The following is a 27,958-nucleotide window of genomic DNA, read 5'->3' on the forward strand; positions in this document are numbered from 1 at the left end:
TTGACTGTCCATTGCTGTGTGCGTCGCATTTTGCTTGTAACACGGAGGAGAAATATCAAAGTTGTTACGTCGTCATAATTGGAAGTAAACATTTTGACGCTGAGGCGTGGACTCCGTGTGGATAACGGACAACAGTTAAGTTCGTTTCCTAGCAACAGCAACGCCCTTAATGCAGTCATGATGTACAGAAAATTAAATGCCCCGGGTTAGGATCGAACTCACGACCTTAAGATTATGAGACTTACGCGCTGCCTACTGCGCTACCGAGGCACGCCGGAGATGACCTCACAGGAAACTCGGTAAGTCTCACATATTAGAGATAGACAGTTTGCGCTTTCTGAAGAATCTGTTGTCTTGCTACACGTGCTGTCCCGACTCTCTAGATTAAACTGCAGCCGCAGCTATACAGCTATAAGGTCCTGAGGCTGACCCATCTCAAGCGAGCAATCCGCGCGGCAGCATTGTTGCCACAAGAGCAAAATAATGCATCGACCGGGAATCGTGCCGGCATACCTTAAGATTATGAGACTTAGGCGCTGCCTACTGCACTACTGAGTCACAAACCACTCAACTACAGATGCTCGACAAGCTACCCGTGCTTTCCAAGCAGCTGTCGGCAGGGAAACTGGGATTGCCACCCAGCGACGTCGAAAAAGGGGCTAAACTCGCGAAGTCCCCCACTACACTGCCTTAAAACGACCGTTCATCACTATCGTGTGAGTAACCTTGCGTCAGCGGCGACGAGTCTTGCCCAAAGACGTAGCGTGCTTGGAGGCGCTGCCCGAATGCGTGTGGATGCACCCTCCTACCTCGTAATGCGCCTGCAGCTCCTATAGCCGTGGGCCGCCGTCGGCGGGCGGGAAGCCGACACAGCGCGGCGTTGCGAGCAGCGGCAGTGCGGTGGTGTTGTACTGTTGAGCATAGTTGCCTTCCAAGCAGTTGATCCGGGTACGATTCCCGGCCACCGCAAGTGGCGCTAATTTTTCCGTATCTTTATGTGGGCTCCTGCTGTTAAATTAAGGTTTTTTTTTTTTTTTTTTTCGTCGTTGCACCATCCTGTAGTATGTCCCGACTTGTCCCGACTTTGCTCGGCTGACGCGAAAGCTGACGCTTGGAAATCGCCCTTATCTAAAGGACAGGCACTATAAACGGCTGTGAGAGGTGAGGTGTGGCGAGGTACCAAAACGCGATATTTTCTGCTTCTTCTTCCAAAACAAGAAAAGAAAAATCCGACGCAGTCGGTAGGACTCGAACCTACGCTCCCAGAGGGAATCTGATTTCTAGTCAGACGTCTTAACCACTCGGCCACGACTGCTTGTCCAACAGGTGCCCCTCGAATCGTGAAAAACCCAACCGGTTGCGTCTGCGCAGAATGCCGACAGGAAACGTAAAACCGTGCACTGATTACGACAGGGCTACTATCGCTACGAGACGAGCCATTATGGAAGCGTTAAAATCTTCGCCCGGACAGGGACTCGAACCCTGGACCCTTAGGTTAAAAGCCTAATGCTCTACCGACTGAGCTATCCGGGCTTTCGCTTGTTGTGGTTGGAGCGGTTTCAAGCAACGTGATTAAGTGGAAGGTGTGTGTAGGCTTCTGGCGCTACTGGCGACTACACCGACTACTCACTGACGCTGGTAGCAGCCCAACAGCGGACCAGTGCCTCTTCTCCCTTTATTCCGGTGCTGACAGTAACTGCATCACGTGCCTGCTTTCCCCGATTGCGTTCGGTTGAAGCCAAGGAAGAAGGGCGACCAACGACAGTTCGAAGACCAAAACATGGAGCGTTGTGTGCGCAAATAGTTCCGTTCCGGTACCGGGAATCGAAGACGGACCTGTTGAGTGAAAGCCAGGTATCCTAGCCACTTGACCACACAGGACTTGCTCTACAGCGGTGAGATTTACTCCGTCTCTTATTGTATTTTGTGCTGAATCTGGACTCAGTGCTGTTCTCTGCTTGCGATCATATCCGCGCCTACAGACCGGCATGGCGCACAGTTCAAAATTGACTGTCCATTGCTGTGTGCGTCGCATTTTGCTTGTAACACGGAGGAGAAATATCAAAGTTGTTACGTCGTCATAATTGGAAGTAAACATTTTGACGCTGAGGCGTGGACTCCGTGTGGATAACGGACAACAGTTAAGTTCGTTTCCTAGCAACAGCAACGCCCTTAATGCAGTCATGATGTACAGAAAATTAAATGCCCCGGGTTAGGATCGAACTCACGACCTTAAGATTATGAGACTTACGCGCTGCCTACTGCGCTACCGAGGCACGCCGGAGATGACCTCACAGGAAACTCGGTAAGTCTCACATATTAGAGATAGACAGTTTGCGCTTTCTGAAGAATCTGTTGTCTTGCTACACGTGCTGTCCCGACTCTCTAGATTAAACTGCAGCCGCAGCTATACAGCTATAAGGTCCTGAGGCTGACCCATCTCAAGCGAGCAATCCGCGCGGCAGCATTGTTGCCACAAGAGCAAAATAATGCATCGACCGGGAATCGTGCCGGCATACCTTAAGATTATGAGACTTAGGCGCTGCCTACTGCACTACTGAGTCACAAACCACTCAACTACAGATGCTCGACAAGCTACCCGTGCTTTCCAAGCAGCTGTCGGCAGGGAAACTGGGATTGCCACCCAGCGACGTCGAAAAAGGGGCTAAACTCGCGAAGTCCCCCACTACACTGCCTTAAAACGACCGTTCATCACTATCGTGTGAGTAACCTTGCGTCAGCGGCGACGAGTCTTGCCCAAAGACGTAGCGTGCTTGGAGGCGCTGCCCGAATGCGTGTGGATGCACCCTCCTACCTCGTAATGCGCCTGCAGCTCCTATAGCCGTGGGCCGCCGTCGGCGGGCGGGAAGCCGACACAGCGCGGCGTTGCGAGCAGCGGCAGTGCGGTGGTGTTGTACTGTTGAGCATAGTTGCCTTCCAAGCAGTTGATCCGGGTACGATTCCCGGCCACCGCAAGTGGCGCTAATTTTTCCGTATCTTTATGTGGGCTCCTGCTGTTAAATTAAGGTTTTTTTTTTTTTTTTTTTCGTCGTTGCACCATCCTGTAGTATGTCCCGACTTGTCCCGACTTTGCTCGGCTGACGCGAAAGCTGACGCTTGGAAATCGCCCTTATCTAAAGGACAGGCACTATAAACGGCTGTGAGAGGTGAGGTGTGGCGAGGTACCAAAACGCGATATTTTCTGCTTCTTCTTCCAAAACAAGAAAAGAAAAATCCGACGCAGTCGGTAGGACTCGAACCTACGCTCCCAGAGGGAATCTGATTTCTAGTCAGACGTCTTAACCACTCGGCCACGACTGCTTGTCCAACAGGTGCCCCTCGAATCGTGAAAAACCCAACCGGTTGCGTCTGCGCAGAATGCCGACAGGAAACGTAAAACCGTGCACTGATTACGACAGGGCTACTATCGCTACGAGACGAGCCATTATGGAAGCGTTAAAATCTTCGCCCGGACAGGGACTCGAACCCTGGACCCTTAGGTTAAAAGCCTAATGCTCTACCGACTGAGCTATCCGGGCTTTCGCTTGTTGTGGTTGGAGCGGTTTCAAGCAACGTGATTAAGTGGAAGGTGTGTGTAGGCTTGTGGCGCTACTGGCGACTACACCGACTACTCACTGACGCTGGTAGCAGCCCAACAGCGGACCAGTGCCTCTTCTCCCTTTATTCCGGTGCTGACAGTAACTGCATCACGTGCCTGCTTTCCCCGATTGCGTTCGGTTGAAGCCAAGGAAGAAGGGCGACCAACGACAGTTCGAAGACCAAAACATGGAGCGTTGTGTGCGCAAATAGTTCCGTTCCGGTACCGGGAATCGAAGACGGACCTGTTGAGTGAAAGCCAGGTATCCTAGCCACTTGACCACACAGGACTTGCTCTACAGCGGTGAGATTTACTCCGTCTCTTATTGTATTTTGTGCTGAATCTGGACTCAGTGCTGTTCTCTGCTTGCGATCATATCCGCGCCTACAGACCGGCATGGCGCACAGTTCAAAATTGACTGTCCATTGCTGTGTGCGTCGCATTTTGCTTGTAACACGGAGGAGAAATATCAAAGTTGTTACGTCGTCATAATTGGAAGTAAACATTTTGACGCTGAGGCGTGGACTCCGTGTGGATAACGGACAACAGTTAAGTTCGTTTCCTAGCAACAGCAACGCCCTTAATGCAGTCATGATGTACAGAAAATTAAATGCCCCGGGTTAGGATCGAACTCACGACCTTAAGATTATGAGACTTACGCGCTGCCTACTGCGCTACCGAGGCACGCCGGAGATGACCTCACAGGAAACTCGGTAAGTCTCACATATTAGAGATAGACAGTTTGCGCTTTCTGAAGAATCTGTTGTCTTGCTACACGTGCTGTCCCGACTCTCTAGATTAAACTGCAGCCGCAGCTATACAGCTATAAGGTCCTGAGGCTGACCCATCTCAAGCGAGCAATCCGCGCGGCAGAATTGTTGCCACAAGAGCAAAATAATGCATCGACCGGGAATCGTGCCGGCATACCTTAAGATTATGAGACTTAGGCGCTGCCTACTGCACTACTGAGTCACAAACCACTCAACTACAGATGCTCGACAAGCTACCCGTGCTTTCCAAGCAGCTGTCGGCAGGGAAACTGGGATTGCCACCCAGCGACGTCGAAAAAGGGGCTAAACTCGCGAAGTCCGCCACTACACTGCCTTAAAACGACCGTTCATCACTATCGTGTGAGTAACCTTGCGTCAGCGGCGACGAGTCTTGCCCAAAGACGTAGCGTGCTTGGAGGCGCTGCCCGAATGCGTGTGGATGCACCCTCCTACCTCGTAATGCGCCTGCAGCTCCTATAGCCGTGGGCCGCCGTCGGCGGGCGGGAAGCCGACACAGCGCGGCGTTGCGAGCAGCGGCAGTGCGGTGGTGTTGTACTGTTGAGCATAGTTGCCTTCCAAGCAGTTGATCCGGGTACGATTCCCGGCCACCGCAAGTGGCGCTAATTTTTCCGTATCATTATGTGGGCTCCTGCTGTTAAATTAAGGTTTTTTTTTTTTTTTTCGTCGTTGCACCATCCTGTAGTATGTCCCGACTTGTCCCGACTTTGCTCGGCTGACGCGAAAGCTGACGCTTGGAAATCGCCCTTATCTAAAGGACAGGCACTATAAACGGCTGTGAGAGGTGAGGTGTGGCGAGGTACCAAAACGCGATATTTTCTGCTTCTTCTTCCAAAACGAGAAAAGAAAAATCCGACGCAGTCGGTAGGACTCGAACCTACGCTCCCAGAGGGAATCTGATTTCTAGTCAGACGTCTTAACCACTCGGCCACGACTGCTTGTCCAACAGGTGCCCCTCGAATCGTGAAAAACCCAACCGGTTGCGTCTGCGCAGAATGCCGACAGGAAACGTAAAACCGTGCACTGATTACGACAGGGCTACTATCGCTACGAGACGAGCCATTATGGAAGCGTTAAAATCTTCGCCCGGACAGGGACTCGAACCCTGGACCCTTAGGTTAAAAGCCTAATGCTCTACCGACTGAGCTATCCGGGCTTTCGCTTGTTGTGGTTGGAGCGGTTTCAAGCAACGTGATTAAGTGGAAGGTGTGTGTAGGCTTGTGGCGCTACTGGCGACTACACCGACTACTCACTGACGCTGGTAGCAGCCCAACAGCGGACCAGTGCCTCTTCTCCCTTTATTCCGGTGCTGACAGTAACTGCATCACGTGCCTGCTTTCCCCGATTGCGTTCGGTTGAAGCCAAGGAAGAAGGGCGACCAACGACAGTTCGAAGACCAAAACATGGAGCGTTGTGTGCGCAAATAGTTCCGTTCCGGTACCGGGAATCGAAGACGGACCTGTTGAGTGAAAGCCAGGTATCCTAGCCACTTGACCACACAGGACATGCTCTACAGCGGTGAGATTTACTCCGTCTCTTATTGTATTTTGTGCTGAATCTGGACTCAGTGCTGTTCTCTGCTTGCGATCATATCCGCGCCTACAGACCGGCATGGCGCACAGTTCAAAATTGACTGTCCATTGCTGTGTGCGTCGCATTTTGCTTGTAACACGGAGGAGAAATATCAAAGTTGTTACGTCGTCATAATTGGAAGTAAACATTTTGACGCTGAGGCGTGGACTCCGTGTGGATAACGGACAACAGTTAAGTTCGTTTCCTAGCAACAGCAACGCCCTTAATGCAGTCATGATGTACAGAAAATTAAATGCCCCGGGTGAGGATCGAACTCACGACCTTAAGATTATGAGACTTACGCGCTGCCTACTGCGCTACCGAGGCACGCCGGAGACGACCTCGCAGGAAACTCAGTAAGTCTCACATATTAGAGATAGACAGTTTGCGCTTTCTGAAGAATCTGTTGTCTTGCTACACGTGCTGTCCCGACTCTCTAGATTAAACTGCAGCCGCAGCTATACAGCTATAAGGTCCTGAGGCTGACCCATCTCAAGCGAGCAATCCGCGCGGCAGCATTGTTGCCACAAGAGCAAAATAATGCATCGACCGGGAATCGTGCCGGCATACCTTAAGATTATGAGACTTAGGCGCTGCCTACTGCACTACTGAGTCACAAAACCACTCAACTACAGATGCTCGACAAGCTACCCGTGCTTTCCAAGCAGCTGTCGGCAGGGAAACTGGGATTGCCACCCAGCGACGTCGAAAAAGGGGCTAAACTCGCGAAGTCCCCCACTACACTGCCTTAAAACGACCGTTCATCACTATCGTGTGAGTAACCTTGCGTCAGCGGCGACGAGTCTTGCCCAAAGACGTAGCGTGCTTGGAGGCGCTGCCCGAATGCGTGTGGATGCACCCTCCTACCTCGTAATGCGCCTGCAGCTCCTATAGCCGTGGGCCGCCGTCGGCGGGCGGGAAGCCGACACAGCGCGGCGTTGCGAGCAGCGGCAGTGCGGTGGTGTTGTACTGTTGAGCATAGTTGCCTTCCAAGCAGTTGATCCGGGTACGATTCCCGGCCACCGCAAGTGGCGCTAATTTTTCCGTATCTTTATGTGGGCTCCTGCTGTTAAATTAAGGTTTTTTTTTTTGTTTTTTTTTCGTCGTTGCACCATCCTGTAGTATGTCCCGACTTGTCCCGACTTTGCTCGGCTGACGCGAAAGCTGACGCTTGGAAATCGCCCTTATCTAAAGGACAGGCACTATAAACGGCTGTGAGAGGTGAGGTGTGGCGAGGTACCAAAACGCGATATTTTCTGCTTCTTCTTCCAAAACAAGAAAAGAAAAATCCGACGCAGTCGGTAGGACTCGAACCTACGCTCCCAGAGGGAATCTGATTTCTAGTCAGACGTCTTAACCACTCGGCCACGATTGCTTGTCCAACAGGTGCCCCTCGAATCGTGAAAAACCCAACCGGTTGCGTCTGCGCAGAATGCCGACAGGAAACGTAAAACCGTGCACTGATTACGACAGGGCTACTATCGCTACGAGACGAGCCATTATGGAAGCGTTAAAATCTTCGCCCGGACAGGGACTCGAACCCTGGACCCTTAGGTTAAAAGCCTAATGCTCTACCGACTGAGCTATCCGGGCTTTCGCTTGTTGTGGTTGGAGCGGTTTCAAGCAACGTGATTAAGTGGAAGGTGTGTGTAGGCTTGTGGCGCTACTGGCGACTACACCGACTACTCACTGACGCTGGTAGCAGCCCAACAGCGGACCAGTGCCTCTTCTCCCTTTATTCCGGTGCTGACAGTAACTGCATCACGTGCCTGCTTTCCCCGATTGCGTTCGGTTGAAGCCAAGGAAGAAGGGCGACCAACGACAGTTCGAAGACCAAAACATGGAGCGTTGTGTGCGCAAATAGTTCCGTTACGGTACCGGGAATCGAAGACGGACCTGTTGAGTGAAAGCCAGGTATCCTAGCCACTTGACCACACAGGACTTGCTCTACAGCGGTGAGATTTACTCCGTCTCTTATTGTATTTTGTGCTGAATCTGGACTCAGTGCTGTTCTCTGCTTGCGATCATATCCGCGCCTACAGACCGGCATGGCGCACAGTTCAAAATTGACTGTCCATTGCTGTGTGCATCGCATTTTGCTTGTAACACGGAGGAGAAATATCAAAGTTGTTACGTCGTCATAATTGGAAGTAAACATTTTGACGCTGAGGCGTGGACTCCGTGTGGATAACGGACAACAGTTAAGTTCGTTTCCTAGCAACAGCAACGCCCTTAATGCAGTCATGATGTACAGAAAATTAAATGCCCCGGGGGTGAGGATCGAACTCACGACCTTAAGATTATGAGACTTACGCGCTGCCTACTGCGCTACCGAGGCACGCCGGAGACGACCTCGCAGGAAACTCGGTAAGTCTCACATATTAGAGATAGACAGTTTGCGCTTTCTGAAGAATCTGTTGTCTTGCTACACGTGCTGTCCCGACTCTCTAGATTAAACTGCAGCCGCAGCTATACAGCTATAAGGTCCTGAGGCTGACCCATCTCAAGCGAGCAATCCGCGCGGCAGCATTGTTGCCACAAGAGCAAAATAATGCATCGACCGGGAATCGTGCCGGCATACCTTAAGATTATGAGACTTAGGCGCTGCCTACTGCACTACTGAGTCACAAAACCACTCAACTACAGATGCTCGACAAGCTACCCGTGCTTTCCAAGCAGCTGTCGGCAGGGAAACTGGGATTGCCACCCAGCGACGTCGAAAAAGGGGCTAAACTCGCGAAGTCCCCCACTACACTGCCTTAAAACGACCGTTCATCACTATCGTGTGAGTAACCTTGCGTCAGCGGCGACGAGTCTTGCCCAAAGACGTAGCGTGCTTGGAGGCGCTGCCCGAATGCGTGTGGATGCACCCTCCTACCTCGTAATGCGCCTGCAGCTCCTATAGCCGTGGGCCGCCGTCGGCGGGCGGGAAGCCGACACAGCGCGGCGTTGCGAGCAGCGGCAGTGCGGTGGTGTTGTACTGTTGAGCATAGTTGCCTTCCAAGCAGTTGATCCGGGTACGATTCCCGGCCACCGCAAGTGGCGCTAATTTTTCCGTATCTTTATGTGGGCTCCTGCTGTTAAATTAAGGTTTTTTTTTTTTTTTTCGTCGTTGCACCATCCTGTAGTATGTCCCGACTTGTCCCGACTTTGCTCGGCTGACGCGAAAGCTGACGCTTGGAAATCGCCCTTATCTAAAGGACAGGCACTATAAACGGCTGTGAGAGGTGAGGTGTGGCGAGGTACCAAAACGCGATATTTTCTGCTTCTTCTTCCAAAACAAGAAAAGAAAAATCCGACGCAGTCGGTAGGACTCGAACCTACGCTCCCAGAGGGAATCTGATTTCTAGTCAGACGTCTTAACCACTCGGCCACGACTGCTTGTCCAACAGGTGCCCCTCGAATCGTGAAAAACCCAACCGGTTGCGTCTGCGCAGAATGCCGACAGGAAACGTAAAACCGTGCACTGATTACGACAGGGCTACTATCGCTACGAGACGAGCCATTATGGAAGCGTTAAAATCTTCGCCCGGACAGGGACTCGAACCCTGGACCCTTAGGTTAAAAGCCTAATGCTCTACCGACTGAGCTATCCGGGCTTTCGCTTGTTGTGGTTGGAGCGGTTTCAAGCAACGTGATTAAGTGGAAGGTGTGTGTAGGCTTCTGGCGCTACTGGCGACTACACCGACTACTCACTGACGCTGGTAGCAGCCCAACAGCGGACCAGTGCCTCTTCTCCCTTTATTCCGGTGCTGACAGTAACTGCATCACGTGCCTGCTTTCCCCGATTGCGTTCGGTTGAAGCCAAGGAAGAAGGGCGACCAACGACAGTTCGAAGACCAAAACATGGAGCGTTGTGTGCGCAAATAGTTCCGTTCCGGTACCGGGAATCGAAGACGGACCTGTTGAGTGAAAGCCAGGTATCCTAGCCACTTGACCACACAGGACTTGCTCTACAGCGGTGAGATTTACTCCGTCTCTTATTGTATTTTGTGCTGAATCTGGACTCAGTGCTGTTCTCTGCTTGCGATCATATCCGCGCCTACAGACCGGCATGGCGCACAGTTCAAAATTGACTGTCCATTGCTGTGTGCATCGCATTTTGCTTGTAACACGGAGGAGAAATATCAAAGTTGTTACGTCGTCATAATTGGAAGTAAACATTTTGACGCTGAGGCGTGGACTCCGTGTGGATAACGGACAACAGTTAAGTTCGTTTCCTAGCAACAGCAACGCCCTTAATGCAGTCATGATGTACAGAAAATTAAATGCCCCGGGTGAGGATCGAACTCACGACCTTAAGATTATGAGACTTACGCGCTGCCTACTGCGCTACCGAGGCACGCCGGAGACGACCTCGCAGGAAACTCGGTAAGTCTCACATATTAGAGATAGACAGTTTGCGCTTTCTGAAGAATCTGTTGTCTTGCTACACGTGCTGTCCCGACTCTCTAGATTAAACTGCAGCCGCAGCTATACAGCTATAAGGTCCTGAGGCTGACCCATCTCAAGCGAGCAATCCGCGCGGCAGCATTGTTGCCACAAGAGCAAAATAATGCATCGACCGGGAATCGTGCCGGCATACCTTAAGATTATGAGACTTAGGCGCTGCCTACTGCACTACTGAGTCACAAACCAGTCAACTACAGATGCTCGACAAGCTACCCGTGCTTTCCAAGCAGCTGTCGGCAGGGAAACTGGGATTGCCACCCAGCGACGTCGAAAAAGGGGCTAAACTCGCGAAGTCCCCCACTACACTGCCTTAAAACGACCGTTCATCACTATCGTGTGAGTAACCTTGCGTCAGCGGCGACGAGTCTTGCCCAAAGACGTAGCGTGCTTGGAGGCGCTGCCCGAATGCGTGTGGATGCACCCTCCTACCTCGTAATGCGCCTGCAGCTCCTATAGCCGTGGGCCGCCGTCGGCGGGCGGGAAGCCGACACAGCGCGGCGTTGCGAGCAGCGGCAGTGCGGTGGTGTTGTACTGTTGAGCATAGTTGCCTTCCAAGCAGTTGATCCGGGTACGATTCCCGGCCACCGCAAGTGGCGCTAATTTTTCCGTATCATTATGTGGGCTCCTGCTGTTAAATTAAGGTTTTTTTTTTTTTTTCGTCGTTGCACCATCCTGTAGTATGTCCCGACTTGTCCCGACTTTGCTCGGCTGACGCGAAAGCTGACGCTTGGAAATCGCCCTTATCTAAAGGACAGGCACTATAAACGGCTGTGAGAGGTGAGGTGTGGCGAGGTACCAAAACGCGATATTTTCTGCTTCTTCTTCCAAAACAAGAAAAGAAAAATCCGACGCAGTCGGTAGGACTCGAACCTACGCTCCCAGAGGGAATCTGATTTCTAGTCAGACGTCTTAACCACTCGGCCACGACTGCTTGTCCAACAGGTGCCCCTCGAATCGTGAAAAACCCAACCGGTTGCGTCTGCGCAGAATGCCGACAGGAAACGTAAAACCGTGCACTGATTACGACAGGGCTACTATCGCTACGAGACGAGCCATTATGGAAGCGTTAAAATCTTCGCCCGGACAGGGACTCGAACCCTGGACCCTTAGGTTAAAAGCCTAATGCTCTACCGACTGAGCTATCCGGGCTTTCGCTTGTTGTGGTTGGAGCGGTTTCAAGCAACGTGATTAAGTGGAAGGTGTGTGTAGGCTTCTGGCGCTACTGGCGACTACACCGACTACTCACTGACGCTGGTAGCAGCCCAACAGCGGACCAGTGCCTCTTCTCCCTTTATTCCGGTGCTGACAGTAACTGCATCACGTGCCTGCTTTCCCCGATTGCGTTCGGTTGAAGCCAAGGAAGAAGGGCGACCAACGACAGTTCGAAGACCAAAACATGGAGCGTTGTGTGCGCAAATAGTTCCGTTCCGGTACCGGGAATCGAAGACGGACCTGTTGAGTGAAAGCCAGGTATCCTAGCCACTTGACCACACAGGACTTGCTCTACAGCGGTGAGATTTACTCCGTCTCTTATTGTATTTTGTGCTGAATCTGGACTCAGTGCTGTTCTCTGCTTGCGATCATATCCGCGCCTACAGACCGGCATGGCGCACAGTTCAAAATTGACTGTCCATTGCTGTGTGCATCGCATTTTGCTTGTAACACGGAGGAGAAATATCAAAGTTGTTACGTCGTCATAATTGGAAGTAAACATTTTGACGCTGAGGCGTGGACTCCGTGTGGATAACGGACAACAGTTAAGTTCGTTTCCTAGCAACAGCAACGCCCTTAATGCAGTCATGATGTACAGAAAATTAAATGCCCCGGGTGAGGATCGAACTCACGACCTTAAGATTATGAGACTTACGCGCTGCCTACTGCGCTACCGAGGCACGCCGGAGACGACCTCGCAGGAAACTCGGTAAGTCTCACATATTAGAGATAGACAGTTTGCGCTTTCTGAAGAATCTGTTGTCTTGCTACACGTGCTGTCCCGACTCTCTAGATTAAACTGCAGCCGCAGCTATACAGCTATAAGGTCCTGAGGCTGACCCATCTCAAGCGAGCAATCCGCGCGGCAGCATTGTTGCCACAAGAGCAAAATAATGCATCGACCGGGAATCGTGCCGGCATACCTTAAGATTATGAGACTTAGGCGCTGCCTACTGCACTACTGAGTCACAAACCAGTCAACTACAGATGCTCGACAAGCTACCCGTGCTTTCCAAGCAGCTGTCGGCAGGGAAACTGGGATTGCCACCCAGCGACGTCGAAAAAGGGGCTAAACTCGCGAAGTCCCCCACTACACTGCCTTAAAACGACCGTTCATCACTATCGTGTGAGTAACCTTGCGTCAGCGGCGACGAGTCTTGCCCAAAGACGTAGCGTGCTTGGAGGCGCTGCCCGAATGCGTGTGGATGCACCCTCCTACCTCGTAATGCGCCTGCAGCTCCTATAGCCGTGGGCCGCCGTCGGCGGGCGGGAAGCCGACACAGCGCGGCGTTGCGAGCAGCGGCAGTGCGGTGGTGTTGTACTGTTGAGCATAGTTGCCTTCCAAGCAGTTGATCCGGGTACGATTCCCGGCCACCGCAAGTGGCGCTAATTTTTCCGTATCATTATGTGGGCTCCTGCTGTTAAATTAAGGTTTTTTTTTTTTTTTCGTCGTTGCACCATCCTGTAGTATGTCCCGACTTGTCCCGACTTTGCTCGGCTGACGCGAAAGCTGACGCTTGGAAATCGCCCTTATCTAAAGGACAGGCACTATAAACGGCTGTGAGAGGTGAGGTGTGGCGAGGTACCAAAACGCGATATTTTCTGCTTCTTCTTCCAAAACAAGAAAAGAAAAATCCGACGCAGTCGGTAGGACTCGAACCTACGCTCCCAGAGGGAATCTGATTTCTAGTCAGACGCCTTAACCACTCGGTCACGACTGCTTGTCCAACAAGTGCCCCTCGAATCGTGAAAAACCCAACCGGTTGCGTCTGCGCAGAATGCCGACAGGAAACGTAAAACCGTGCACTGATTACGACAGGGCTACTATCGCTACGAGACGAGCCATTATGGAAGCGTTAAAATCTTCGCCCGGACAGGGACTCGAACCCTGGACCCTTAGGTTAAAAGCCTAATGCTCTACCGACTGAGCTATCCGGGCTTTCGCTTGTTGTGGTTGGAGCGGTTTCAAGCAACGTGATTAAGTGGAAGGTGTGTGTAGGCTTCTGGCGCTACTGGCGACTACACCGACTACTCACTGACGCTGGTAGCAGCCCAACAGCGGACCAGTGCCTCTTCTCCCTTTATTCCGGTGCTGACAGTAACTGCATCACGTGCCTGCTTTCCCCGATTGCGTTCGGTTGAAGCCAAGGAAGAAGGGCGACCAACGACAGTTCGAAGACCAAAACATTCAGCGTTGTGTGCGCAAATAGTTCCGTTCCGGTACCGGGAATCGAAGACGGACCTGTTGAGTGAAAGCCAGGTATCCTAGCCACTTGACCACACAGGACTTGCTCTACAGCGGTGAGATTTACTCCGTCTCTTATTGTATTTTGTGCTGAATCTGGACTCAGTGCTGTTCTCTGCTTGCGATCATATCCGCGCCTACAGACCGGCATGGCGCACAGTTCAAAATTGACTGTCCATTGCTGTGTGCATCGCATTTTGCTTGTAACACGGAGGAGAAATATCAAAGTTATTACGTCGTCATAATTGGAAGTAAACATTTTGACGCTGAGGCGTGGACTCCGTGTGGATAACGGACAACAGTTAAGTTCGTTTCCTAGCAACAGCAACGCCCTTAATGCAGTCATGATGTACAGAAAATTAAATGCCCCGGGTGAGGATCGAACTCACGACCTTAAGATTATGAGACTTACGCGCTGCCTACTGCGCTACCGAGGCACGCCGGAGCCGACCTCGCAGGAAACTCGGTAAGTCTCACATATTAGAGATAGACAGTTTGCGCTTTCTGAAGAATCTGTTGTCTTGCTACACGTGCTGTCCCGACTCTCTAGATTAAACTGCAGCCGCAGCTATACAGCTATAAGGTCCTGAGGCTGACCCATCTCAAGCGAGCAATCCGCGCGGCAGCATTGTTGCCACAAGAGCAAAATAATGCATCGACCGGGAATCGTGCCGGCATACCTTAAGATTATGAGACTTAGGCGCTGCCTACTGCACTACTGAGTCACAAACCACTCAACTACAGATGCTCGACAAGCTACCCGTGCTTTCCAAGCAGCTGTCGGCAGGGAAACTGGGATTGCCACCCAGCGACGTCGAAAAAGGGGCTAAACTCGCGAAGTCCCCCACTACACTGCCTTAAAACGACCGTTCATCACTATCGTGTGAGTAACCTTGCGTCAGCGGCGACGAGTCTTGCCCAAAGACGTAGCGTGCTTGGAGGCGCTGCCCGAATGCGTGTGGATGCACCCTCCTACCTCGTAATGCGCCTGCAGCTCCTATAGCCGTGGGCCGCCGTCGGCGGGCGGGAAGCCGACACAGCGCGGCGTTGCGAGCAGCGGCAGTGCGGTGGTGTTGTACTGTTGAGCATAGTTGCCTTCCAAGCAGTTGATCCGGGTACGATTCCCGGCCACCGCAAGTGGAGCTAATTTTTCCGTATCATTATGTGGGCTCCTGCTGTTAAATTAAGGTTTTTTTTTTTTTTTTTCGTCGTTGCACCATCCTGTAGTATGTCCCGACTTGTCCCGACTTTGCTCGGCTGACGCGAAAGCTGACGCTTGGAAATCGCCCTTATCTAAAGGACAGGCACTATAAACGGCTGTGAGAGGTGAGGTGTGGCGAGGTACCAAAACGCGATATTTTCTGCTTCTTCTTCCAAAACAAGAAAAGAAAAATCCGACGCAGTCGGTAGGACTCGAACCTACGCACCCAGAGGGAATCTGATTTCTAGTCAGACGCCTTAACCACTCGGCCACGACTGCTTGTCCAACAGGTGCCCCTCGAATCGTGAAAACCCCAACCGGTTGCGTCTGCGCAGAATGCCGACAGGAAACGTAAAACCGTGCACTGATTACGACAGGGCTACTATCGCTACGAGACGAGCCATTATGGAAGCGTTAAAATCTTCGCCCGGACAGGGACTCGAACCCTGGACCCTTAGGTTAAAAGCCTAATGCTCTACCGACTGAGCTATCCGGGCTTTCGCTTGTTGTGGTTGGAGCGGTTTCAAGCAACGTGATTAAGTGGAAGGTGTGTGTAGGCTTCTGGCGCTACTGGCGACTACACCGACTACTCACTGACGCTGGTAGCAGCCCAACAGCGGACCAGTGCCTCTTCTCCCTTTATTCCGGTGCTGACAGTAACTGCATCACGTGCCTGCTTTCCCCGATTGCGTTCGGTTGAAGCCAAGGAAGAAGGGCGACCAACGACAGTTCGAAGGCCAAAACATAGAGCGTTGTTTGCGCAAACAGTTCCGTTCCGGTACCGGCAATCGAACCCGGGCCTCCTGGGTGAAAGCCAGGTATCCTAACCACTAGACCACACAGAACTTGCTTGAGAACAGTGAGATTTATTCCGTCTCTTCTCGTATTTTGTGCTGAATCTGGACTCAGTGCTGTTCTCTGCTTGCGATCATATCTGCGCCTACAGACCGGCATGGCGCACAGTTCAAAATTGACTGTCCATTGCTGTGTGCATCGCATTTTGCTTGTAACAGGGGAGGAGAAATATCAAACTTGTTACGTCGTCATAATTGGAAGTAAACATTTTGACGCTGAGGAGTGCACTCCGTGTGGATAACGGACGACAGTTAAGTACGTTCCCTAGCAACAGCAACGCCGTTAATGCAGTCATGATGTACAGAAAATTACATGCCCCGGGTGAGGATCGAACTCACGACCTTAAGATTATGAGACTTACGCGCAACCTACTGCGCTACCGATGCACGCTGGAGACGTCTTCCCAGGAAACTAGCTAAGCCTCACATATTAGAGACAGACAGTTTGCGCTTTCTGAACAATCTGTTGTCTTGCTACACGTACTGTCCCGACTCTCTAGATTAAACTGCAGCCGCAGCTATACAGCTATAAGGTCCTGAGGCTGACGCATCTCAAGCGAGCAATCTGCGTGGCAGCATTGTAGATAGAAGAGCAAAATAATGCATCCACCGGGAATCGAACCCGGGCCGCCCTCGTGGTGGCCGAGCATTCTACCACTTTTTTTTTGTTGTTCTCATTTTGTTCGTTGCACTTGTTTGGGGGCGGACGTCCGATGACGCCCGTTCAAGTTCATCGTTGACTCAGTCCTTCATTAGAGGGAGCAGATAACCCTCTGACCGAACACGCTGAGTTATCGTGCCGGCATACCTTAACATTAGGAGACTTAGGCACTACCTACTGCGCTACCGAGACACAAACCACAGAGCCACAGATGCTCGACAAGCTATCCATGCAATACGAGCAGCTGTTGGCAGGGAAAGTGGGATTGCCACCCAGCGACGTCGAAAAAAGGGCTAAACTCGCGGAGTCCTCCACTACACTGCCTTAAAACGACCGCTCATCATTATCGTGTGAGTAACCTTGCGTCAGCGGCGACGAGTCTTGCCCAAAGACGTAGCGTGCTTGGAGGCGCTGCCCGAATGCGTGTGGATGCACCCTCCTACCTCGTAATGCGCCTGCAGCTCCTATAGCCGTGGGCCGCTGCCGGCGGGCGGGAAGCCGACACAGCGCGGCGTTGAGAGCAGCGGCACTGCAGTGGTGTTGTAATTATGAGCATAGTTTCCTTCCAAGCAGTTGATTCGGGTTCGATTCCCGGCCACCGCAAGTGGCGCTAATATTTCCCTATCATTATGTGGGCTCCTGCTGTTAAATTAACGTTTTTTTTTCGTCGTTGCACCACCCAGACCATCCTGTGGTATGTCCCGACTTGTCCCGACTTTGCTCGGCTGACGCGAAAGCTGACGCTTGGAAATCGCCCTTATGTAAAGGACAGGCACTATAGACGGCTGTGAGAGGTGAGGTGTGGCGGGTACCAAAACGCGACATTTTCTGCTCCTTGTGCCAAAACAAAAAAAGAAAAAAACCGACGCAGTCGGTAAGACTTTTTTATATTCTTCTTTTTGCTTTTTCATCCTATTTTTCCCATTTTTTCGATTTTTAAATTAAGGTTTTGTTTCGTCGTTGCACCACCCAGACCATCCTGTAGTATGTCCCGACTTGTCCCGACTTTGCTCGGCTGACGCGAAAGCTGACGCTTGGAAATCGCCCTTATGTAAAGGACAGGCACTATAAACGGCTGTGAGAGGTGAGGTGTGGCGAGGTACCAAAACGGGATATTTTCTGCTCCTTCTTCCAAAACAAAAAAAGAAAAAACCAACGCAGTCGGTAGGACTCGAACCTACGCTCCCAGAGGGAATCTGATTTCTAGTCAGACGCCTTAACCACTCGGCCACGACTGCTTGTAGGAGAAGCACCCCTCGAAACGTGAAAAACCCAACCGATTGCGTCTGCGCAGAATGTTGACAGGAAACGAAAACCGTGCACTGATTACGGCAGGGCTACTATCGCTATGACACGAGCCATTACGGAAGCGTTAAAATCTTCGCCCGGACAGGGACTTGAACCCTGGACCCTTAGGTTAAAAGCCTAATGCTCTACCGACTGAGCTATTCGGGCTTTGGCTTGTTGTGGCTGGAGCTGCTTCAAGCAACGTGATTAACTGGAACGTGTGTGAAGGCTTCTGGCGCTACTGGCGACTCCACCGACTTCTCACTGACGCTGGTAGCAGCCCACAGCGGACCAGTGCCTCTTCTCCCTTTATTCCGGTGCTGACAGTAACTGCATCACGTGCCTGCTTTCCCCGATTGCGTTCGGTTGAAGCCAAGGAAGAAGGGCGACCAACGACAGTTCGAAGGCCAAAACATAGAGCGTTGTTTGCGCAAACAGTTCCGTTCCGGTACCGGCAATCGAACCCGGGCCTCCTGGGTGAAAGCCAGGTATCCTAACCACTAGACCACACAGAACTTGCTTGAGAACAGTGAGATTTATTCCGTCTCTTCTCGTATTTTGTGCTGAATCTGGACTCAGTGCTGTTCTCTGCTTGCGATCATATCTGCGCCTACAGACCGGCATGGCGCACAGTTCAAAATTGACTGTCCATTGCTGTGTGCATCGCATTTTGCTTGTAACAGGGGAGGAGAAATATCAAACTTGTTACGTCGTCATAATTGGAAGTAAACATTTTGACGCTGAGGAGTGCACTCCGTGTGGATAACGGACGACAGTTAAGTACGTTCCCTAGCAACAGCAACGCCGTTAATGCAGTCATGATGTACAGAAAATTAAATGCCCCGGGTGAGGATCGAACTCACGACCTTAAGATTATGAGACTTACGCGCAACCTACTGCGCTACCGATGCACGCTGGAGACGACTTCCCAGGAAACTAGCTAAGCCTCACATATTAGAGACAGACAGTTTGCGCTTTCTGAACAATCTGTTGTCTTGCTACACGTACTGTCCCGACTCTCTAGATTAAACTGCAGCCGCAGCTATACAGCTATAAGGTCCTGAGGCTGACGCATCTCAAGCGAGCAATCCGCGTGGCAGCATTGTAGATAGAAGAGCAAAATAATGCATCCACCGGGAATCGAACCCGGGCCGCCCTCGTGGTGGCCGAGCATTCTACCACTTTTTTTTTGTTGTTCTCATTTTGTTCGTTGCACTTGTTTGGGGGCGGACGTCCGATGACGCCCGTTCAAGTTCATCGTTGACTCAGTCCTTCATTAGAGGGAGCAGATAACCCTCTGACCGAACACGCTGAGTTATCGTGCCGGCATACCTTAACATTAGGAGACTTAGGCACTACCTACTGCGCTACCGAGACACAAACCACAGAGCCACAGATGCTCGACAAGCTATCCATGCAATACGAGCAGCTGTTGGCAGGGAAAGTGGGATTGCCACCCAGCGACGTCGAAAAAAGGGCTAAACTCGCGGAGTCCTCCACTACACTGCCTTAAAACGACCGCTCATCATTATCGTGTGAGTAACCTTGCGTCAGCGGCGACGAGTCTTGCCCAAAGACGTAGCGTGCTTGGAGGCGCTGCCCGAATGCGTGTGGATGCACCCTCCTACCTCGTAATGCGCCTGCAGCTCCTATAGCCGTGGGCCGCTGCCGGCGGGCGGGAAGCCGACACAGCGCGGCGTTGAGAGCAGCGGCACTGCAGTGGTGTTGTAATTATGAGCATAGTTTCCTTCCAAGCAGTTGATTCGGGTTCGATTCCCGGCCACCGCAAGTGGCGCTAATATTTTCCTATCATTATGTGGGCTCCTGCTGTTAAATTAACGTTTTTTTTTCGTCGTTGCACCACCCAGACCATCCTGTGGTATGTCCCGACTTGTCCCGACTTTGCTCGGCTGACGCGAAAGCTGACGCTTGGAAATCGCCCTTATGTAAAGGACAGGCACTATAGACGGCTGTGAGAGGTGAGGTGTGGCGGGTACCAAAACGCGACATTTTCTGCTCCTTGTGCCAAAACAAAAAAAGAAAAAAACCGACGCAGTCGGTAAGACTTTTTTATATTCTTCTTTTTGCTTTTTCATCCTATTTTTCCCATTTTTTCGATTTTTAAATTAAGGTTTTGTTTCGTCGTTGCACCACCCAGACCATCCTGTAGTATGTCCCGACTTGTCCCGACTTTGCTCGGCTGACGCGAAAGCTGACGCTTGGAAATCGCCCTTATGTAAAGGACAGGCACTATAAACGGCTGTGAGAGGTGAGGTGTGGCGAGGTACCAAAACGGGATATTTTCTGCTCCTTCTTCCAAAACAAAAAAAGAAAAAACCAACGCAGTCGGTAGGACTCGAACCTACGCTCCCAGAGGGAATCTGATTTCTAGTCAGACGCCTTAACCACTCGGCCACGACTGCTTGTAGGAGAAGCACCCCTCGAAACGTGAAAAACCCAACCGATTGCGTCTGCGCAGAATGTTGACAGGAAACGAAAACCGTGCACTGATTACGGCAGGGCTACTATCGCTATGACACGAGCCATTACGGAAGCGTTAAAATCTTCGCCCGGACAGGGACTTGAACCCTGGACCCTTAGGTTAAAAGCCTAATGCTCTACCGACTGAGCTATTCGGGCTTTGGCTTGCTGTGGCTGGAGCTGCTTCAAGCAACGTGATTAACTGGAACGTGTGTGAAGGCTTCTGGCGCTACTGGCGACTCCACCGACTTCTCACTGACGCTGGTAGCAGCCCACAGCGGACCAGTGCCTCTTCTCCCTTTATTCCGGTGCTGACAGTAACTGCATCACGTGCCTGCTTTCCCCGATTGCGTTCGGTTGAAGCCAAGGAAGAAGGGCGACCAACGACAGTTCGAAGGCCAAAACATAGAGCGTTGTTTGCGCAAACAGTTCCGTTCCGGTACCGGCAATCGAACCCGGGCCTCCTGGGTGAAAGCCAGGTATCCTAACCACTAGACCACACAGAACTTGCTTGAGAACAGTGAGATTTATTCCGTCTCTTCTCGTATTTTGTGCTGAATCTGGACTCAGTGCTGTTCTCTGCTTGCGATCATATCTGCGCCTACAGACCGGCATGGCGCACAGTTCAAAATTGACTGTCCATTGCTGTGTGCATCGCATTTTGCTTGTAACAGGGGAGGAGAAATATCAAACTTGTTACGTCGTCATAATTGGAAGTAAACATTTTGACGCTGAGGAGTGCACTCCGTGTGGATAACGGACGACAGTTAAGTACGTTCCCTAGCAACAGCAACGCCGTTAATGCAGTCATGATGTACAGAAAATTAAATGCCCCGGGTGAGGATCGAACTCACGACCTTAAGATTATGAGACTTACGCGCAACCTACTGCGCTACCGATGCACGCTGGAGACGACTTCCCAGGAAACTAGCTAAGCCTCACATATTAGAGACAGACAGTTTGCGCTTTCTGAACAATCTGTTGTCTTGCTACACGTACTGTCCCGACTCTCTAGATTAAACTGCAGCCGCAGCTATACAGCTATAAGGTCCTGAGGCTGACGCATCTCAAGCGAGCAATCCGCGTGGCAGCATTGTAGATAGAAGAGCAAAATAATGCATCCACCGGGAATCGAACCCGGGCCGCCCTCGTGGTGGCCGAGCATTCTACCACTTTTTTTTTGTTGTTCTCATTTTGTTCGTTGCACTTGTTTGGGGGCGGACGTCCGATGACGCCCGTTCAAGTTCATCGTTGACTCAGTCCTTCATTAGAGGGAGCAGATAACCCTCTGACCGAACACGCTGAGTTATCGTGCCGGCATACCTTAACATTAGGAGACTTAGGCACTACCTACTGCGCTACCGAGACACAAACCACAGAGCCACAGATGCTCGACAAGCTATCCATGCAATACGAGCAGCTGTTGGCAGGGAAAGTGGGATTGCCACCCAGCGACGTCGAAAAAAGGGCTAAACTCGCGGAGTCCTCCACTACACTGCCTTAAAACGACCGCTCATCATTATCGTGTGAGTAACCTTGCGTCAGCGGCGACGAGTCTTGCCCAAAGACGTAGCGTGCTTGGAGGCGCTGCCCGAATGCGTGTGGATGCACCCTCCTACCTCGTAATGCGCCTGCAGCTCCTATAGCCGTGGGCCGCTGCCGGCGGGCGGGAAGCCGACACAGCGCGGCGTTGAGAGCAGCGGCACTGCAGTGGTGTTGTAATTATGAGCATAGTTTCCTTCCAAGCAGTTGATTCGGGTTCGATTCCCGGCCACCGCAAGTGGCGCTAATATTTTCCTATCATTATGTGGGCTCCTGCTGTTAAATTAACGTTTTTTTTTCGTCGTTGCACCACCCAGACCATCCTGTGGTATGTCCCGACTTGTCCCGACTTTGCTCGGCTGACGCGAAAGCTGACGCTTGGAAATCGCCCTTATGTAAAGGACAGGCACTATAGACGGCTGTGAGAGGTGAGGTGTGGCGGGTACCAAAACGCGACATTTTCTGCTCCTTGTGCCAAAACAAAAAAAGAAAAAAACCGACGCAGTCGGTAAGACTTTTTTATATTCTTCTTTTTGCTTTTTCATCCTATTTTTCCCATTTTTTCGATTTTTAAATTAAGGTTTTGTTTCGTCGTTGCACCACCCAGACCATCCTGTAGTATGTCCCGACTTGTCCCGACTTTGCTCGGCTGACGCGAAAGCTGACGCTTGGAAATCGCCCTTATGTAAAGGACAGGCACTATAAACGGCTGTGAGAGGTGAGGTGTGGCGAGGTACCAAAACGGGATATTTTCTGCTCCTTCTTCCAAAACAAAAAAAGAAAAAACCAACGCAGTCGGTAGGACTCGAACCTACGCTCCCAGAGGGAATCTGATTTCTAGTCAGACGCCTTAACCACTCGGCCACGACTGCTTGTAGGAGAAGCACCCCTCGAAACGTGAAAAACCCAACCGATTGCGTCTGCGCAGAATGTTGACAGGAAACGAAAACCGTGCACTGATTACGGCAGGGCTACTATCGCTATGACACGAGCCATTACGGAAGCGTTAAAATCTTCGCCCGGACAGGGACTTGAACCCTGGACCCTTAGGTTAAAAGCCTAATGCTCTACCGACTGAGCTATTCGGGCTTTGGCTTGTTGTGGCTGGAGCTGCTTCAAGCAACGTGATTAACTGGAACGTGTGTGAAGGCTTCTGGCGCTACTGGCGACTCCACCGACTTCTCACTGACGCTGGTAGCAGCCCACAGCGGACCAGTGCCTCTTCTCCCTTTATTCCGGTGCTGACAGTAACTGCATCACGTGCCTGCTTTCCCCGATTGCGTTCGGTTGAAGCCAAGGAAGAAGGGCGACCAACGACAGTTCGAAGGCCAAAACATAGAGCGTTGTTTGCGCAAACAGTTCCGTTCCGGTACCGGCAATCGAACCCGGGCCTCCTGGGTGAAAGCCAGGTATCCTAACCACTAGACCACACAGAACTTGCTTGAGAACAGTGAGATTTATTCCGTCTCTTCTCGTATTTTGTGCTGAATCTGGACTCAGTGCTGTTCTCTGCTTGCGATCATATCTGCGCCTACAGACCGGCATGGCGCACAGTTCAAAATTGACTGTCCATTGCTGTGTGCATCGCATTTTGCTTGTAACAGGGGAGGAGAAATATCAAACTTGTTACGTCGTCATAATTGGAAGTAAACATTTTGACGCTGAGGAGTGCACTCCGTGTGGATAACGGACGACAGTTAAGTACGTTCCCTAGCAACAGCAACGCCGTTAATGCAGTCATGATGTACAGAAAATTAAATGCCCCGAGTGAGGATCGAACTCACGACCTTAAGATTATGAGACTTACGCGCAACCTACTGCGCTACCGATGCACGCTGGAGACGACTTCCCAGGAAACTAGCTAAGCCTCACATATTAGAGACAGACAGTTTGCGCTTTCTGAACAATCTGTTGTCTTGCTACACGTACTGTCCCGACTCTCTAGATTAAACTGCAGCCGCAGCTATACAGCTATAAGGTCCTGAGGCTGACGCATCTCAAGCGAGCAATCCGCGTGGCAGCATTGTAGATAGAAGAGCAAAATAATGCATCCACCGGGAATCGAACCCGGGCCGCCCTCGTGGTGGCCGAGCATTCTACCACTTTTTTTTTGTTGTTCTCATTTTGTTCGTTGCACTTGTTTGGGGGCGGACGTCCGATGACGCCCGTTCAAGTTCATCGTTGACTCAGTCCTTCATTAGAGGGAGCAGATAACCCTCTGACCGAACACGCTGAGTTATCGTGCCGGCATACCTTAACATTAGGAGACTTAGGCACTACCTACTGCGCTACCGAGACACAAACCACAGAGCCACAGATGCTCGACAAGCTATCCATGCAATACGAGCAGCTGTTGGCAGGGAAAGTGGGATTGCCACCCAGCGACGTCGAAAAAAGGGCTAAACTCGCGGAGTCCTCCACTACACTGCCTTAAAACGACCGCTCATCATTATCGTGTGAGTAACCTTGCGTCAGCGGCGACGAGTCTTGCCCAAAGACGTAGCGTGCTTGGAGGCGCTGCCCGAATGCGTGTGGATGCACCCTCCTACCTCGTAATGCGCCTGCAGCTCCTATAGCCGTGGGCCGCTGCCGGCGGGCGGGAAGCCGACACAGCGCGGCGTTGAGAGCAGCGGCACTGCAGTGGTGTTGTAATTATGAGCATAGTTTCCTTCCAAGCAGTTGATTCGGGTTCGATTCCCGGCCACCGCAAGTGGCGCTAATATTTTCCTATCATTATGTGGGCTCCTGCTGTTAAATTAACGTTTTTTTTTCGTCGTTGCACCACCCAGACCATCCTGTGGTATGTCCCGACTTGTCCCGACTTTGCTCGGCTGACGCGAAAGCTGACGCTTGGAAATCGCCCTTATGTAAAGGACAGGCACTATAGACGGCTGTGAGAGGTGAGGTGTGGCGGGTACCAAAACGCGACATTTTCTGCTCCTTGTGCCAAAACAAAAAAAGAAAAAAACCGACGCAGTCGGTAAGACTTTTTTATATTCTTCTTTTTGCTTTTTCATCCTATTTTTCCCATTTTTTCGATTTTTAAATTAAGGTTTTGTTTCGTCGTTGCACCACCCAGACCATCCTGTAGTATGTCCCGACTTGTCCCGACTTTGCTCGGCTGACGCGAAAGCTGACGCTTGGAAATCGCCCTTATGTAAAGGACAGGCACTATAAACGGCTGTGAGAGGTGAGGTGTGGCGAGGTACCAAAACGGGATATTTTCTGCTCCTTCTTCCAAAACAAAAAAAGAAAAAAAACCAACGCAGTCGGTAGGACTCGAACCTACGCTCCCAGAGGGAATCTGATTTCTAGTCAGACGCCTTAACCACTCGGCCACGACTGCTTGTAGGAGAAGCACCCCTCGAAACGTGAAAAACCCAACCGATTGCGTCTGCGCAGAATGTTGACAGGAAACGAAAACCGTGCACTGATTACGGCAGGGCTACTATCGCTATGACACGAGCCATTACGGAAGCGTTAAAATCTTCGCCCGGACAGGGACTTGAACCCTGGACCCTTAGGTTAAAAGCCTAATGCTCTACCGACTGAGCTATTCGGGCTTTGGCTTGTTGTGGCTGGAGCTGCTTCAAGCAACGTGATTAACTGGAACGTGTGTGAAGGCTTCTGGCGCTACTGGCGACTCCACCGACTTCTCACTGACGCTGGTAGCAGCCCACAGCGGACCAGTGCCTCTTCTCCCTTTATTCCGGTGCTGACAGTAACTGCATCACGTGCCTGCTTTCCCCGATTACGTTCGGTTGAAGTTAAGGAAGAAGGGCGACCAACGACAGTTCGAAGGCCAAAACATAGAGCGTTGTTTGCGCAAACAGTTCCGTTCCGGTACCGGCAATCGAACCCGGGCCTCCTGGGTGAAAGCCAGGTATCCTAACCACTAGACCACACAGAACTTGCTTGAGAACAGTGAGATTTATTCCGTCTCTTCTCGTATTTTGTGCTGAATCTGGACTCAGTGCTGTTCTCTGCTTGCGATCATATCTGCGCCTACAGACCGGCATGGCGCACAGTTCAAAATTGACTGTCCATTGCTGTGTGCATCGCATTTTGCTTGTAACAGGGGAGGAGAAATATCAAACTTGTTACGTCGTCATAATTGGAAGTAAACATTTTGACGCTGAGGAGTGCACTCCGTGTGGATAACGGACGACAGTTAAGTACGTTCCCTAGCAACAGCAACGCCGTTAATGCAGTCATGATGTACAGAAAATTAAATGCCCCGGGTGAGGATCGAACTCACGACCTTAAGATTATGAGACTTACGCGCAACCTACTGCGCTACCGATGCACGCTGGAGACGACTTCCCAGGAAACTAGCTAAGCCTCACATATTAGAGACAGACAGTTTGCGCTTTCTGAACAATCTGTTGTCTTGCTACACGTACTGTCCCGACTCTCTAGATTAAACTGCAGCCGCAGCTATACAGCTATAAGGTCCTGAGGCTGACGCATCTCAAGCGAGCAATCCGCGTGGCAGCATTGTAGATAGAAGAGCAAAATAATGCATCCACCGGGAATCGAACCCGGGCCGCCCTCGTGGTGGCCGAGCATTCTACCACTTTTTTTTTTGTTGTTCTCATTTTGTTCGTTGCACTTGTTTGGGGGCGGACGTCCGATGACGCCCGTTCAAGTTCATCGTTGACTCAGTCCTTCATTAGAGGGAGCAGATAACCCTCTGACCGAACACGCTGAGTTATCGTGCCGGCATACCTTAACATTAGGAGACTTAGGCACTACCTACTGCGCTACCGAGACACAAACCACAGAGCCACAGATGCTCGACAAGCTATCCATGCAATACGAGCAGCTGTTGGCAGGGAAAGTGGGATTGCCACCCAGCGACGTCGAAAAAAGGGCTAAACTCGCGGAGTCCTCCACTACACTGCCTTAAAACGACCGCTCATCATTATCGTGTGAGTAACCTTGCGTCAGCGGCGACGAGTCTTGCCCAAAGACGTAGCGTGCTTGGAGGCGCTGCCCGAATGCGTGTGGATGCACCCTCCTACCTCGTAATGCGCCTGCAGCTCCTATAGCCGTGGGCCGCTGCCGGCGGGCGGGAAGCCGACACAGCGCGGCGTTGAGAGCAGCGGCACTGCAGTGGTGTTGTAATTATGAGCATAGTTTCCTTCCAAGCAGTTGATTCGGGTTCGATTCCCGGCCACCGCAAGTGGCGCTAATATTTCCCTATCATTATGTGGGCTCCTGCTGTTAAATTAACGTTTTTTTTTCGTCGTTGCACCACCCAGACCATCCTGTGGTATGTCCCGACTTGTCCCGACTTTGCTCGGCTGACGCGAAAGCTGACGCTTGGAAATCGCCCTTATGTAAAGGACAGGCACTATAGACGGCTGTGAGAGGTGAGGTGTGGCGGGTACCAAAACGCGACATTTTCTGCTCCTTGTGCCAAAACAAAAAAAGAAAAAAACCGACGCAGTCGGTAAGACTTTTTTATATTCTTCTTTTTGCTTTTTCATCCTATTTTTCCCATTTTTTCGATTTTTAAATTAAGGTTTTGTTTCGTCGTTGCACCACCCAGACCATCCTGTAGTATGTCCCGACTTGTCCCGACTTTGCTCGGCTGACGCGAAAGCTGACGCTTGGAAATCGCCCTTATGTAAAGGACAGGCACTATAAACGGCTGTGAGAGGTGAGGTGTGGCGAGGTACCAAAACGGGATATTTTCTGCTCCTTCTTCCAAAACAAAAAAAGAAAAAAAACCAACGCAGTCGGTAGGACTCGAACCTACGCTCCCAGAGGGAATCTGATTTCTAGTCAGACGCCTTAACCACTCGGCCACGACTGCTTGTAGGAGAAGCACCCCTCGAAACGTGAAAAACCCAACCGATTGCGTCTGCGCAGAATGTTGACAGGAAACGAAAACCGTGCACTGATTACGGCAGGGCTACTATCGCTATGACACGAGCCATTACGGAAGCGTTAAAATCTTCGCCCGGACAGGGACTTGAACCCTGGACCCTTAGGTTAAAAGCCTAATGCTCTACCGACTGAGCTATTCGGGCTTTGGCTTGTTGTGGCTGGAGCTGCTT

The 27,958-nt window shown here is 51.4% G+C and overlaps 44 non-coding genes across 44 annotated transcripts; all 44 read right to left on the reverse strand.

Annotated features, from left to right (window-relative positions):
* Positions 1 to 197: 197 nt before the first annotated feature.
* Trnam-cau (transfer RNA methionine (anticodon CAU)) lies at positions 198 to 270 on the reverse strand. The gene has a single exon. It is a non-coding gene; the product is annotated as a tRNA-Met (tRNA).
* Positions 271 to 1,233: 963 nt separating this feature from the next.
* Positions 1,234 to 1,315, reverse strand: Trnas-aga (transfer RNA serine (anticodon AGA)). Its single transcript has one exon. It is a non-coding gene; the product is annotated as a tRNA-Ser (tRNA).
* Positions 1,316 to 1,460: 145 nt separating this feature from the next.
* Trnak-uuu (transfer RNA lysine (anticodon UUU)) lies at positions 1,461 to 1,533 on the reverse strand. Its single transcript has one exon. It is a non-coding gene; the product is annotated as a tRNA-Lys (tRNA).
* Positions 1,534 to 2,203: 670 nt separating this feature from the next.
* On the reverse strand, positions 2,204 to 2,276 carry Trnam-cau (transfer RNA methionine (anticodon CAU)). Its single transcript has one exon. It is a non-coding gene; the product is annotated as a tRNA-Met (tRNA).
* A 963-nt stretch (positions 2,277 to 3,239) lies between these two features.
* Positions 3,240 to 3,321, reverse strand: Trnas-aga (transfer RNA serine (anticodon AGA)). Its single transcript has one exon. It is a non-coding gene; the product is annotated as a tRNA-Ser (tRNA).
* A 145-nt stretch (positions 3,322 to 3,466) lies between these two features.
* Trnak-uuu (transfer RNA lysine (anticodon UUU)) lies at positions 3,467 to 3,539 on the reverse strand. Its single transcript has one exon. It is a non-coding gene; the product is annotated as a tRNA-Lys (tRNA).
* A 670-nt stretch (positions 3,540 to 4,209) lies between these two features.
* On the reverse strand, positions 4,210 to 4,282 carry Trnam-cau (transfer RNA methionine (anticodon CAU)). The gene has a single exon. It is a non-coding gene; the product is annotated as a tRNA-Met (tRNA).
* Positions 4,283 to 5,242: 960 nt separating this feature from the next.
* On the reverse strand, positions 5,243 to 5,324 carry Trnas-aga (transfer RNA serine (anticodon AGA)). The gene has a single exon. It is a non-coding gene; the product is annotated as a tRNA-Ser (tRNA).
* A 145-nt stretch (positions 5,325 to 5,469) lies between these two features.
* Positions 5,470 to 5,542, reverse strand: Trnak-uuu (transfer RNA lysine (anticodon UUU)). Its single transcript has one exon. It is a non-coding gene; the product is annotated as a tRNA-Lys (tRNA).
* Positions 5,543 to 6,212: 670 nt separating this feature from the next.
* Positions 6,213 to 6,285, reverse strand: Trnam-cau (transfer RNA methionine (anticodon CAU)). Its single transcript has one exon. It is a non-coding gene; the product is annotated as a tRNA-Met (tRNA).
* Positions 6,286 to 7,251: 966 nt separating this feature from the next.
* Trnas-aga (transfer RNA serine (anticodon AGA)) lies at positions 7,252 to 7,333 on the reverse strand. The gene has a single exon. It is a non-coding gene; the product is annotated as a tRNA-Ser (tRNA).
* A 145-nt stretch (positions 7,334 to 7,478) lies between these two features.
* Trnak-uuu (transfer RNA lysine (anticodon UUU)) lies at positions 7,479 to 7,551 on the reverse strand. The gene has a single exon. It is a non-coding gene; the product is annotated as a tRNA-Lys (tRNA).
* Positions 7,552 to 8,221: 670 nt separating this feature from the next.
* Trnam-cau (transfer RNA methionine (anticodon CAU)) lies at positions 8,222 to 8,296 on the reverse strand. The gene has a single exon. It is a non-coding gene; the product is annotated as a tRNA-Met (tRNA).
* A 961-nt stretch (positions 8,297 to 9,257) lies between these two features.
* Trnas-aga (transfer RNA serine (anticodon AGA)) lies at positions 9,258 to 9,339 on the reverse strand. Its single transcript has one exon. It is a non-coding gene; the product is annotated as a tRNA-Ser (tRNA).
* A 145-nt stretch (positions 9,340 to 9,484) lies between these two features.
* Trnak-uuu (transfer RNA lysine (anticodon UUU)) lies at positions 9,485 to 9,557 on the reverse strand. The gene has a single exon. It is a non-coding gene; the product is annotated as a tRNA-Lys (tRNA).
* Positions 9,558 to 10,227: 670 nt separating this feature from the next.
* Positions 10,228 to 10,300, reverse strand: Trnam-cau (transfer RNA methionine (anticodon CAU)). The gene has a single exon. It is a non-coding gene; the product is annotated as a tRNA-Met (tRNA).
* Positions 10,301 to 11,259: 959 nt separating this feature from the next.
* Positions 11,260 to 11,341, reverse strand: Trnas-aga (transfer RNA serine (anticodon AGA)). The gene has a single exon. It is a non-coding gene; the product is annotated as a tRNA-Ser (tRNA).
* Positions 11,342 to 11,486: 145 nt separating this feature from the next.
* Positions 11,487 to 11,559, reverse strand: Trnak-uuu (transfer RNA lysine (anticodon UUU)). The gene has a single exon. It is a non-coding gene; the product is annotated as a tRNA-Lys (tRNA).
* Positions 11,560 to 12,229: 670 nt separating this feature from the next.
* Trnam-cau (transfer RNA methionine (anticodon CAU)) lies at positions 12,230 to 12,302 on the reverse strand. Its single transcript has one exon. It is a non-coding gene; the product is annotated as a tRNA-Met (tRNA).
* Positions 12,303 to 13,261: 959 nt separating this feature from the next.
* On the reverse strand, positions 13,262 to 13,343 carry Trnas-aga (transfer RNA serine (anticodon AGA)). Its single transcript has one exon. It is a non-coding gene; the product is annotated as a tRNA-Ser (tRNA).
* Positions 13,344 to 13,488: 145 nt separating this feature from the next.
* Trnak-uuu (transfer RNA lysine (anticodon UUU)) lies at positions 13,489 to 13,561 on the reverse strand. Its single transcript has one exon. It is a non-coding gene; the product is annotated as a tRNA-Lys (tRNA).
* A 670-nt stretch (positions 13,562 to 14,231) lies between these two features.
* Positions 14,232 to 14,304, reverse strand: Trnam-cau (transfer RNA methionine (anticodon CAU)). Its single transcript has one exon. It is a non-coding gene; the product is annotated as a tRNA-Met (tRNA).
* A 961-nt stretch (positions 14,305 to 15,265) lies between these two features.
* Trnas-aga (transfer RNA serine (anticodon AGA)) lies at positions 15,266 to 15,347 on the reverse strand. Its single transcript has one exon. It is a non-coding gene; the product is annotated as a tRNA-Ser (tRNA).
* A 145-nt stretch (positions 15,348 to 15,492) lies between these two features.
* Positions 15,493 to 15,565, reverse strand: Trnak-uuu (transfer RNA lysine (anticodon UUU)). Its single transcript has one exon. It is a non-coding gene; the product is annotated as a tRNA-Lys (tRNA).
* A 276-nt stretch (positions 15,566 to 15,841) lies between these two features.
* Positions 15,842 to 15,913, reverse strand: Trnae-uuc (transfer RNA glutamic acid (anticodon UUC)). Its single transcript has one exon. It is a non-coding gene; the product is annotated as a tRNA-Glu (tRNA).
* Positions 15,914 to 16,236: 323 nt separating this feature from the next.
* On the reverse strand, positions 16,237 to 16,309 carry Trnam-cau (transfer RNA methionine (anticodon CAU)). Its single transcript has one exon. It is a non-coding gene; the product is annotated as a tRNA-Met (tRNA).
* Positions 16,310 to 17,739: 1,430 nt separating this feature from the next.
* Trnas-aga (transfer RNA serine (anticodon AGA)) lies at positions 17,740 to 17,821 on the reverse strand. Its single transcript has one exon. It is a non-coding gene; the product is annotated as a tRNA-Ser (tRNA).
* Positions 17,822 to 17,965: 144 nt separating this feature from the next.
* Trnak-uuu (transfer RNA lysine (anticodon UUU)) lies at positions 17,966 to 18,038 on the reverse strand. Its single transcript has one exon. It is a non-coding gene; the product is annotated as a tRNA-Lys (tRNA).
* A 275-nt stretch (positions 18,039 to 18,313) lies between these two features.
* On the reverse strand, positions 18,314 to 18,385 carry Trnae-uuc (transfer RNA glutamic acid (anticodon UUC)). The gene has a single exon. It is a non-coding gene; the product is annotated as a tRNA-Glu (tRNA).
* A 323-nt stretch (positions 18,386 to 18,708) lies between these two features.
* Positions 18,709 to 18,781, reverse strand: Trnam-cau (transfer RNA methionine (anticodon CAU)). Its single transcript has one exon. It is a non-coding gene; the product is annotated as a tRNA-Met (tRNA).
* Positions 18,782 to 20,211: 1,430 nt separating this feature from the next.
* Positions 20,212 to 20,293, reverse strand: Trnas-aga (transfer RNA serine (anticodon AGA)). Its single transcript has one exon. It is a non-coding gene; the product is annotated as a tRNA-Ser (tRNA).
* Positions 20,294 to 20,437: 144 nt separating this feature from the next.
* Positions 20,438 to 20,510, reverse strand: Trnak-uuu (transfer RNA lysine (anticodon UUU)). Its single transcript has one exon. It is a non-coding gene; the product is annotated as a tRNA-Lys (tRNA).
* Positions 20,511 to 20,785: 275 nt separating this feature from the next.
* On the reverse strand, positions 20,786 to 20,857 carry Trnae-uuc (transfer RNA glutamic acid (anticodon UUC)). Its single transcript has one exon. It is a non-coding gene; the product is annotated as a tRNA-Glu (tRNA).
* A 323-nt stretch (positions 20,858 to 21,180) lies between these two features.
* Positions 21,181 to 21,253, reverse strand: Trnam-cau (transfer RNA methionine (anticodon CAU)). The gene has a single exon. It is a non-coding gene; the product is annotated as a tRNA-Met (tRNA).
* Positions 21,254 to 22,683: 1,430 nt separating this feature from the next.
* Positions 22,684 to 22,765, reverse strand: Trnas-aga (transfer RNA serine (anticodon AGA)). The gene has a single exon. It is a non-coding gene; the product is annotated as a tRNA-Ser (tRNA).
* Positions 22,766 to 22,909: 144 nt separating this feature from the next.
* Positions 22,910 to 22,982, reverse strand: Trnak-uuu (transfer RNA lysine (anticodon UUU)). Its single transcript has one exon. It is a non-coding gene; the product is annotated as a tRNA-Lys (tRNA).
* A 275-nt stretch (positions 22,983 to 23,257) lies between these two features.
* Trnae-uuc (transfer RNA glutamic acid (anticodon UUC)) lies at positions 23,258 to 23,329 on the reverse strand. The gene has a single exon. It is a non-coding gene; the product is annotated as a tRNA-Glu (tRNA).
* A 323-nt stretch (positions 23,330 to 23,652) lies between these two features.
* Positions 23,653 to 23,725, reverse strand: Trnam-cau (transfer RNA methionine (anticodon CAU)). Its single transcript has one exon. It is a non-coding gene; the product is annotated as a tRNA-Met (tRNA).
* Positions 23,726 to 25,157: 1,432 nt separating this feature from the next.
* Positions 25,158 to 25,239, reverse strand: Trnas-aga (transfer RNA serine (anticodon AGA)). Its single transcript has one exon. It is a non-coding gene; the product is annotated as a tRNA-Ser (tRNA).
* A 144-nt stretch (positions 25,240 to 25,383) lies between these two features.
* On the reverse strand, positions 25,384 to 25,456 carry Trnak-uuu (transfer RNA lysine (anticodon UUU)). The gene has a single exon. It is a non-coding gene; the product is annotated as a tRNA-Lys (tRNA).
* A 275-nt stretch (positions 25,457 to 25,731) lies between these two features.
* Positions 25,732 to 25,803, reverse strand: Trnae-uuc (transfer RNA glutamic acid (anticodon UUC)). The gene has a single exon. It is a non-coding gene; the product is annotated as a tRNA-Glu (tRNA).
* A 323-nt stretch (positions 25,804 to 26,126) lies between these two features.
* On the reverse strand, positions 26,127 to 26,199 carry Trnam-cau (transfer RNA methionine (anticodon CAU)). The gene has a single exon. It is a non-coding gene; the product is annotated as a tRNA-Met (tRNA).
* Positions 26,200 to 27,632: 1,433 nt separating this feature from the next.
* Trnas-aga (transfer RNA serine (anticodon AGA)) lies at positions 27,633 to 27,714 on the reverse strand. Its single transcript has one exon. It is a non-coding gene; the product is annotated as a tRNA-Ser (tRNA).
* Positions 27,715 to 27,858: 144 nt separating this feature from the next.
* Trnak-uuu (transfer RNA lysine (anticodon UUU)) lies at positions 27,859 to 27,931 on the reverse strand. Its single transcript has one exon. It is a non-coding gene; the product is annotated as a tRNA-Lys (tRNA).
* Positions 27,932 to 27,958: the final 27 nt, after the last annotated feature.

The sequence above is a fragment of the Schistocerca gregaria genome, unplaced genomic scaffold (genome assembly GCF_023897955.1).
Source record: "Schistocerca gregaria isolate iqSchGreg1 unplaced genomic scaffold, iqSchGreg1.2 ptg000337l, whole genome shotgun sequence".
Taxonomy (NCBI): Eukaryota; Metazoa; Arthropoda; class Insecta; order Orthoptera; family Acrididae; genus Schistocerca; species Schistocerca gregaria.